This window comes from Schistocerca serialis, chromosome 6, assembly GCF_023864345.2.
Source record: "Schistocerca serialis cubense isolate TAMUIC-IGC-003099 chromosome 6, iqSchSeri2.2, whole genome shotgun sequence".
In the NCBI taxonomy this organism is placed as follows: Eukaryota; Metazoa; Arthropoda; class Insecta; order Orthoptera; family Acrididae; genus Schistocerca; species Schistocerca serialis.
In genome coordinates this window covers 672288822-672298067 of record NC_064643.1, presented here as the reverse complement: position 1 = coordinate 672298067, position 9246 = coordinate 672288822, and positions in this window count along the sequence as shown.

Below are 9246 nucleotides of genomic sequence, written 5' to 3'. Positions count from 1 at the left end.
GCTACTCATCTTGCAAATTTTAATCCCCCACCCCTCCCCCTTGAATTTAGATGGTACATGTTTTGAGGCAATTGTACCTCTCATTTTACTTTAGTTCAAAATATTCATTAACTTTTCGGCGTTTCTGTTTGCAACGTTATATCGTTAGACAGATTAGTGCTTGGCAGTGGTGATAGCTTATATTCAGGCTGGTCCATTACAGTTGAAGTGAATTACATTTTAAGTATTTTATTGCTAATTATGCTTTATGTGACTCACATTCATAAGCTGTGTTACTCCTACTGCCCCTCCCGCAGACAAATCAGAGATATTGTATTACACTTTATATAGGATAACTTCACGACTCCTCAAGCTTTCTTTTGAACGTTTATGTATACTGACCTCCTTGTATTTCTTGATAATTTTATTGGTAGCTTTTATTTTGATACCACTGTGGTTCACATTGATGGGTTATATTACAATATCTTGTGTCTCCAGCAAAATATGAGATGTTATACTACGCTACTTAACAGGATTCCTTTGGACTGGCTGAATGCCTCGTCAGAATCAGGTACCTTTGTCTCTTCTGTGTGACGTATCCCATCATCATTGCACAACTTTTTCTATTAGTTAATAGAGATTGTTAATGAGTTTTAATGGTAAAACGTGATTCTAATTTTTTTATATATAGCCACCCTCTCCGCATCTCCTCCCAGCAAATGAAAGTCCACTAATTAAGTTACTCATTTCTTTGGTCACACACTTTGGGCCATTCAGTCAATGTGTAATCACTTAAACCACATGACCTGTGTTCGACCTTGTTTTTGAAACATTTCTGTAAGCTCGTTTGCCACTTATCTGTACTTCCATCCTGATCTCATACATTTTTGTATTGTGTACTGATCCCTCATGGAAACTGTATTCCGTCTAATTCCTGTTTGACTATATGTTAGATGTTGTGTGCTACGTTACTTCAGCCACACATACACATGTGAAACAATGATTTTATTGACATGTCTTCTGCATACCGTCACTAAGGTACCTTTTGTTAAGCTATTGAATTTTAAGACAGTGTTCCTTGTGTTTTTTTAACCCCAGTCACTATTTGTTTAATCCATGGTAACGTAGCTTCTCAGTAATACAATGGGAACCTGAATCTCAATCACTTGTACTAGTGTCCTAGTGTCTTGGGTATGTCATACAGTGAATTGTACATTGTATGTAGATTTTGGCAGTTTTCTTTTAGTTTTGTTTCAAAGGTTTTTGTAGTATTGTATGTTATTTACATCATTGGCATGTAATGCCCAAGAAACAGGTAGCTCATTGTGATGTGCATATACATCCATTATACAAAAAATGAAACATTTTCTGATCATTGATGCTTGTGATTCTTGTACAGATACTACTTGTGACTGCACTGTAGTTGTTACTATAGTGTACCTATCATTATTTTACCTTAAAATTATCATTTATATCGACTGGGCATCTTTGTGATGATATCTTCGATGCTACAAGCATAATCATGCTATGTCTGGACTACATACGTCCAGTTTGCTGTTTTGTGTAAATGATAAAGACTCCTGATGTGGGAGAATTATTGTTCTTCTGAACTGTTATTCACGCAGTTGACATTTATGTGGGCTAATGGTTCAACATGCTTAAAATGTGACTTGCATTTACCAATTTTTCGTAAGCTACGTTTGGTATTTCGTGTCTTTATGACGTTTTGTATATTTTTGGTATTCATTTCTGTTTTCTATCATTGATTCAGAAGCCAGATAACAGTAGTTGATCGAAACTGGTAGCAATTTATCAAACTGTTCTAATGCAGCTAAGTGCATGAAAAACATTTGACGTGAACAAGGGTCAACTCATGGAACATAAAGTTCAAAAGCAACCCCTTGAAAACTCTGGACAGTTCCCATTCCAGAGTAGCTAGTGCTGAAAGAAATTCTCACGATACCAGACATGTTGGAGAGTCGAATGTGGCATACAGCTCGATCTGCACTGACATGTAACTATCAGCCATCGTCTGATTGGCTCCTCCCCAGGAATGCAAGTCTGCCTCCTGCATGTGTTCTGAGAACATCCCCATCTCCACATGTCCAGGACCCAAGAGCAGCTTCTGCATTTCGCTACAGACTACCAGAAACGCTCTATCCTTCCTTTCCATTCTGCAAAAAACCCACACATAGAATTTTTCACCTATGAGGAGGCTGTACTAGACACTGAACAATCATAGCTCGTCATAAAACAGTGGTCCAAAAGTCTATCTAGCATGTGCTTAAGAAGCCACACAGTGAGTTGCCATCACAAGTACAGAATTCCGAGAAAATTGAGTTCTAGACTCTCAAAGACATTTTTAAGTTACCCATTGCACTCCTTTCCCATGTTAGCAGTTTCTAGAAATCGTTGTCCTAAACTCTCACTAACAAACATCTTTTTCAGATCACTCAGTGAGATACCTTACACGTAGCCAGGGAATTTCTCACTGACATGGAGCAGCTGTCGTAATTAACTTTAAAATGTTACGAAGTTCCCCACTAGAAACCAGAAGTAAATATCTCCCAGCCAGTCTGTCACCCTCCAGTTTCCTAGGATAGACGTTAGCGACGAAAACAACTTTCCACAAAGCTGTTCCATCAGCAGAGGAACCGACCTATAAACACAATGTATTCTGCAATGGCCGAACGTTTACAAATGTTCAATATAAAGGTTGCTGCAGTCAGCGTCTGGGACCGCCAAAGTATGGCCACAGTTAGTGAAATCTTGACTGCAAGTAAAAGTTCTGGTCCCGTTGCAGACAATACAAGACCCGTAAATATCTACATGTGGTCATTGCCTGGGTCACGGTTCCCTGCTCCAAGTGGTCCGGTTTTAGAAGCCGTCTATTCTCCCTCAGGAAGCTCTGGAGACTGGTCACCAGCAGCCCCTGCCCCCTCCTAACTTGGGGCCCATCTCAGACTCTGATAGGTTAACATAACACAGCAACTATGGGACATGTAATTTACACAGACACGTGCAAATGAAATCTTATAATGGTGGCTCAGTCCTTGCAGTCATCGACATCACCCCTATTATCAGCGTCAGATATTATTAAATCAGTTGAAACGTTTTCAAATTACGACAATTAAATCAGTAGCAGTTGCACATGAGATATGTCAGTCCTCACTGCAAACTAGCTTTTTGCTCCCTATATTCCAGGAAGAGGTAGTTCGTACCGAAATAAGGAATAAATGTCCAGTAAACGTGAGCTCTAAATGTGTACCTTATGAGCTATGAGCACTTGTTCAATAGAAGAGAATTGTTTCACAACACTGAAGATGGGAAGTGGATCATAGATTGTAAGGTATGCACTCAGAGCACATGTTTACTATCCTTGTCTATCTACGTTTGTACCATACTACAACCTCGTAAAATGTGGAATGTCAAAACCTTTCAGTAGATGAGATATGTCTTGAGTAACTAACATGAATAAGTGCACATAGCTCTTAAGTTTTGTATTTTAGAGCCATTGTTTCGGGTATTAATCTTCAGCAATACCTCTGAAAGTTTGTTTGGGTGTTCTTGTTGACATATACATGTGTGTGAAGAAAAATGTTCAGCACTTCGATTTGAATGGGGTATGAACAAAGGTTTGGCATCTAATTTGCTGTGAATTCTTTCATATATCTCAGATCTTTGCTGTCTACGGTCAAATTCATTTACGAAGTTTCCATTACAGTTGTTCTGTATTAAAACTACCCAGATTATAGGATTCTACAAAAATTCCAACAGAAAAGGTGATTTATTTTCATACAACTGTTTAACATTTGTTTCTGTCAGGGGAGTGTCATCACTGACTTGTTCTGCGTTACATTTACCTTTGGCATGTAACTTCACTAATATGCTAATCTAGCTGTAAATGCGCCGTAATTTTGTTCATGGTCTTTTAGTAAACAAGCAGCTGAGGACAAGAATGGTCAATAGTTTACAAAATGACTCACTGACAGTGTAAAAATAAACGTGCAATATTTTCAATTATATTGTTGCACACCCAAAATTTTTCTTTTCATCAGTTACCTTTAAAAAAAGAACAATATTTGACTGAAAAAATCGAATATACCACTGCAATATATGCGGTGTAGCTGGTACGATGTATGTCTTCACATATCAGGGTGTTGGTTGTTCTTTCTCTGTGTCGAAAGATCTTCTCACACATACATCGCAAATATTACGACCTGATGTTCAATGCTTGGCCTTGACTGCTCCAGTAAATGGTCTATGTACGTCAGTGTAGACCAGTCGTCTTGCGTCCACGTGTCTACACTTCAACACATGACCTGCTGCCCACAAGGAGCTAGGCATTATCGGTTTGTTCTTGCCGTATGCTCATGGAGGTACTAAACAACCTGAAAGAATACGATTTGTAACAGCTACAATTAATGGTCTACAAATGACAAAGATACTGATGTAATATTGTTCAGTACAACTTCATCAATCACCAGTTTAAATGCCAGCACCTGTACCCGTTACAGCTGCTGGTAGGTTCTGCGCATCAACCGCATGCAAAAATATTTTCCTCTTTGTGTGCCGCCACTTTAAAGAACACTTGATTCGATAACTAGAACAATTTATGACATATGATGGATAGTATAAGTAAATTATTTATTAATTTATTTATTATTATTCATTCCTTTAACTCCTTATGTGGAGCATAAGGCTGCAACAGAGAATCGCCACCTTGTTCTGTCTTCTGCTCTTTTTCTTCCCATCCTATTCCTTGCTGATGGCCTTCTGCTTTAGCTGACCGTCTCCACGTCATTTTGGGCCCGCCTCGTCTCCGTCGTCCTTGCGGGATCCAGTCAAGTGCTTCTCTCGCAATATGTTCATTTGGTCTTCTAAGAGTATGTCCTAACTGTTGTGTCGGTAGCTGGGCCGACACCGTGAAGTTGAGATGGCTGAAAAGGCAAGCTAGACTAACGCAGACGGGTGTGAAGTACTGGAACAGGATACGTAATTAATGTTAGGAAGAAAAGTACGGAGCAGGTTTAATACTTAACTTTACTCAATCATTGTGGTACATCGATCTTGACGATACACAGGAGACTTTAAGTACAATCACTGTATGGCTAATGGCGCCTTGCTAGTTCGTAGCCATTAACTTAGCTGATGGCTATTCTGTCTCTCGGCTAATGAGAGAGAAAGGCTTCGTACATCTGGTCGGTAGCTAGGTTCTCGTACAACTGGGGCGAGTGCTCTCTCGTATCACGAGACCTGCCTTGGTGGTGGCGCTAGGTCTGCGATTACACAGTGGCGACACGCGGGTCCGACATGTACTAAATGGACCGCGGCCGATTTAAGCTACCACCTAGCAAGTGTGGTGTCTGGCGGTGACACCACATTCCTCCCCCGCAAACCGGCGAACGGTCGTGTGATAAGGCTTCCGCCCGCCGTGGGGAGGACCACATGTTGACGTATGCGATGAGGTGGGGAGCCTAACAACAGGCGAGGCTGTGCCACCCGCACCCGGCCATTCGGTCCGAGGGGAGCTAGGAAACGCCTGAAAAACTAGTCCAGGGTGCACGTCAACATGCGGTGTATGCGCCCGTAAAGAGACAGGAGGGACCGAAGGATCAACCTCCATTGCGTCGGGGTAGCCGACGCGCGATGACGGCATGTGGTCCGGAGCGGGCGGGAGTTCCATGGCGGAGGACAGCTGGTCACGGGAAGCGATCGGCGGCGCGTGACCCTGGGAGGCGCTTGGCGGCTGCAACGAAGCGTCGAATGCGGGCGGCGCCGGCGGGAGAACAAGCGGCGGCGGCGGCGGCTGCTGCTGCTGCGGCGGCGGCGGCGCGTCGCCATGGGGCAAAATGGAAGGCATCGTCGGTAACACCTGGGGATGAGGCGAGCCAGTAGATGGGTCCCCAGGGCGCTGACCGGACGGCACCGTCGCTGAAAGCAGACGGGGAGCGGCAGAACCCGAGCGACGACAGAGGCGCAGCTGATTGAGATGCCGACGCACCTCACCAGAGGCCCCCAAAACCAAATACATCGCGCGGCCGAGGCAGCGAAGAATGCGCCCTGCGAGCCAACGCCGTGAACCTCGATAGTTGCGATAAAATACAACGTCGCCTGGAGCAAAAGCAGGAGTCTGCCGCTGCACAGGAACCTGATGCGGCGGATGCAGCAAAGACATCAAGGTGCGATGAGGACGACCGTGGAGCAACTCAGCCGGCGAGCGACCATCTCGGGGCTGAGAGCGATACGAAGACAAAAAGAGCAACAATGCGCCCTCCCGAGAATGCGACTCCTTCAATTTCAACATCTGTGACTTGAAAGTCCGGACCAATCGTTCAGCGGCACCGTTGGACTGAGGCGAAAACGGCGCGGATGTCAGATGTTGAATACCATTGGCCTGGCAGAATGACTGAAATTCTGCGGACATGAATTGTGGGCCATTGTCGGAAACAATAGTCTGCGGAAGACCTTCAATGCAATAGATAGCAGACAACGCTTGGATGATGGCGGAGGACGTCGTGGAAGACATCCGGACAACAAAAGGAAAATTACTGAAGGCGTCGACCAGAACCAACCATCGAGCATTCCAGAATGGACCAGCAAAATCAATGTGCAAGCGTTGCCAAGGGGAAGTGGCTTTTGGCCACGCAAAGACTTTACGCGGCGGTGCGGACTGTTGTTCGGCACACGCCGGGCACGAAGAACACATATTCGTAATCGCAGCATCGATTCCGAACCAAGTACAGTGCTGACGAGCAAGTTGTTTCGTTCGCACTATACCCCAATGTCCTTGGTGAAGAAGCCGTAAAACAGAGGACTGTAACGAACGTGGGACCACGACTCTGGACTGATCATTATCAGAACGCAACAACAAAACACCACGTCGAACAAAAAGTCTCTCCTTGTGAACAAAAAATCGGCGAACCAACGGATCCTCGATCCGAGACTTTGACAAAGGCCATTGCGTAGCAACAAAACGTAAAACAGTAGCAAGGACAGGGTCAGCAGCTGTGGCTGTAGCGACACGACGAAAATCAATCGGAAACGATTCGACCACTTCATCGGTTTCCGAATCAATGAACATGCAAGCAAGTTCGGAAGAATCGAATGCTTTATCCTCAGCAACAGGCAAACGGGACAACGCATCGGCGTTTCCGTGCTTAGCAGTGGACCGATACAAGATATCGTAGCGGTACTGCGAGAGGAAAATAGACCAGCGAATGAATTTCTGCGCTGTACGTGGAGGTACAGGCTTGGTCGGATGAAAAAGCGATGTCAAAGGTTTGTGGTCTGTGATGATGGTAAAGTGACGACCATACAAGAAATCATGGAACTTAGTAACACCAAACACGAGAGCCAAAGCTTCTTTCTCTATCTGTGAATAATTTCTTTGCGCAGACGAGAGCAATTTGGACGCAAAGGCAATAGGGCGATCATGGGAGCCAACTTTGTGCGCAAGCACAGCACCGATCCCGAAATCCGATGCATCTACCATCAACAAAAGGGGTTTCTGGGGATCGAATGGCGTAAGGCAAGTATTAGAAAGCAACGCCGATTTCAACTGGCGAAAGGCGCGTTCACATTCCGTCGTCCAGACGAACGGAACACCTTTACGGCGTAAGCGATGAAGCGGAGCTGAATTGGAAGAGGCATTGCGCACATATTTATTGTAATAATTAATTTTACCCAACACACTCTGTAGCTGTTTCACATTTTGAGGGGAAGGCAATTCTTGTATGACACGGAGGTGCTCTGGACTCGGATGTATGCCTTGGGCATTAATGACATGTCCCAGGTATGGTAAGTCACGAGCAAAAAACACACATTTGTCCTTCCTCAAGCGAAGACCATTTTGCCGCAAGACCTGAAATAATGTTCGTAAGTTCGCAAGATGATCTTCTTCTGTCTGTCCGGAGATCACTATATCGTCCAGATAGTTTGCTGCAGTAGGGACCGACGCACAAATAGTTTGTAAACATTGCGGAAACAAGGCAGGGGCGGATGCACACCCGAATGGCAGTCTTTTGAAGCGGTACAATCCAAGATGCGTGTTAACCACCAATACGCGCTGGGAGTCGTCGTCCACCGGTATTTGCAAGTACGCATCGGCTAGGTCCAACTTTGAAAAATATTTTCCCGGGCACAGTTTAGCAAAAAGATCTTCTGGGCGGGGCAAAGGAAAAGTAGCAGTCACCAGCTGTGGATTCACTGTGGCCTTGAAGTCCACGCAAAGTCTCAATTTTCCGTAAGGTTTTGGCAAAATTACTAAGGGTGAGGCCCAGAGAGAAGCTTGCACACGTTCAATTACACCCTGTGATTCGAGATCGTGTAACGTTCTTGCGACCTCATCACGCAATGCGTGGGGAACATTGCGCGCCCTGAAAAATTTCGGTTGCGCGTTTACCTTCAGTTCTAAATGTGCTTCATAGTTTTTAGCGCAACCTAAGCCCGGTGCAAAAATGTCTGCAAATTCGTCACACAGCCGAGAAACACTGTCTGTAGGCACAGTCTGATTCACTGATAGGACCTGATTTACAATAGACATGTTAAACAACTGAAATAAATCTAGACCAAACAAGTTCACTGCAGAAGAAGAACGAAGAACGTAAAATGACACAAGTTTTGTTTGTCCCTTGTATGTTGCAAGAAGGCTGCACTGTCCTAACACAGGAATTTTCTGTCCGGAATATGTAGTTAGCTTAACATTTGCGGAACGCAACGGAGGTTTGCCCAGTTGTTTGTACGTGTCGTGATTGAGCAATGAAACTGCAGCTCCGGTATCGAGCTGGAATGGTATCACTTTGCCTTCAAAGTCTAAGTCCACAAAAAGTTTATTGTTCTGCTGACGACAAGGGCGACTGTTTTGTGCAATTGGAACAGACACTGGTACAGAATCACTTGCTAATTGACGTGATTTCCGGCGACGTCGACGCACAGTTTTTGTGGGACGAACACAGTTACTGTTAGAGAAAGTGTCACTGGACGAAGTGGAATTAACGACATGAATGTCCATAGGCGAAGGTCCACGAGCCTGAGTGTCCTTGGTTCGATTCCGGCGCGAAGCAAAGGGCCTGGAATGATTGTGATTGTCTGATCTGAGCTTGTTCTGGCAAACACTTTGAACATGTCCTTTCTTATTGCAGAAAAAGCAAATAGCCTGGTGTGACGGGCAATGTTCACGCGAATGTCTAGTAGCACACCGCGGGCACGATTTCACTACATTTGTGGGCTGGCGCGGCACACGTGGCTTAGCGCGCGGCGGCAGCT